The following is a 1,470-nucleotide window of genomic DNA, read 5'->3' as shown; positions in this document are numbered from 1 at the left end:
GGCATCAGACTCAGGTCTCCGTGCTTGTGCGCTTTAGCCTTATTGCCCAAGCTAAGTCCCTCCCCTCACCCTCCCCATCCCCACATCTGTAACTAGATCTTGATTTCCAATTTCCAAAACTACAAGGGGATGGACATCTGTCACTTAAGCCCCCCATCCTTCAACCTTAACTGACTGACAACACCCTCCACGACTCAGCCATCACCAACCATGGCAGATGTTTCCCTGCCTTGGTGGAGATCAATGTGTATTACTTGTTTTTTAAACAGAAAGCCAGTTCTTTCTGTCTACCTGTGGGGGTCTCTGTGACCAGCACAGCCAGGAGAGTAATGATCCAAGGGAAAGCAAAATGACAGTTTTGTGGAACACTACTCAGTAGGCGATGTTGGTTCAAACTTTGGGAGTCTGACCCTGAGTAGTTTATTTTAGGAATATTTAAGAACAGCACAATTCAGTGAAAACTTTCCTGGTGATAATTAAGTCAGTCCTGTGTGCACAATAAAGCATGCATAAATCTCCTCGAGGAACAAAGAAAGCTAAGTAAAGATTGGACATTACAGCAGTGCATTCTGGGTAGGCGTAGCCATGGCGGCTCGTGTCCTTTCCACCTGTGTTCATCGTCTGCCCGCGGCCTTCACGTCGCTGCCCCAGCTTCCCCCACTGGCCTCGGCCCGGCCCCTCAGCACCACTCTCTGCTCTGAAGGAACCCAGAGGAGGCCCGGGTCTCTGTGCTCACACAGGTGCCTGGAAAGCTCACACACTTGTGCCACCAGTACAGTGACACACCCTCTTTGACGTTAGAAGGAATCAAGGACAGAGTCTTGAAACTCTACGACAAGATTGACCCAAAAAAATTCTCAGTAAATTCTCATTTTAGGAAGCACCTGGGATTAGACAGTTTGGACCAAGTGGAGATTACTATGGCCATGGAAGACGAATTTGGGTTTGAAATTCCTGATATAGATGCAGAGAAGTTAATGTGTCCACAAGAAATTGTAGATTACATTGCAGATAAGAAGGACATATATGAATAAAGTGTCAGACTTTTCTTCCTCATGAGGAGGACTCCAAGAACACCCGATGGCATCATGGCTGACTGACAGCTGTTCTGTTGGACTTGTATTTAAATTGTCTGAGTGTTTATCCTTTAAAAATAAATCTATTATAAAACTAAAAAAAAAGATTGGACATTACTACCATGAAACTCCTTGTGGAGAGCATGTGACACTGTACACAAACACAGGGTCTGTAGGTTGATTGAGAAAAGCAGACTTACGATAAGGGTTTTGGGAGTCTGGTGTGGTCTCCAGTAACACAGATACCAGAAAAAGTCACCAGACTAGAAAACACGACCACTCCCTGCCTTCTGGATGGACAACAGTGCTGCACTCCTTCCCTTGAGGAAACAACCTGAGTGCTGACATTCCAGGTTTCCTTCTAATGCTTATCTGTGAGCACAGGGGCCTCCAA

The 1,470-nt window shown here is 45.9% G+C and overlaps 1 pseudogene; it reads left to right on the top strand.

Moving 5' to 3' along the window:
* The first annotated feature begins 585 nt into the window (after window positions 1-585).
* On the top strand, window positions 586-1,129 carry LOC101834930 (annotated as a pseudogene).
* Window positions 1,130-1,470: the final 341 nt, after the last annotated feature.

Source organism: Mesocricetus auratus, unplaced genomic scaffold, assembly GCF_017639785.1.
Source record: "Mesocricetus auratus isolate SY011 unplaced genomic scaffold, BCM_Maur_2.0 Super-Scaffold_100014, whole genome shotgun sequence".
NCBI lineage: Eukaryota > Metazoa > Chordata > Mammalia > Rodentia > Cricetidae > Mesocricetus > Mesocricetus auratus.
The sequence above is the reverse complement of the archived record's forward strand: the minus strand, read 5'-3'. Positions and strand labels throughout refer to the sequence as shown.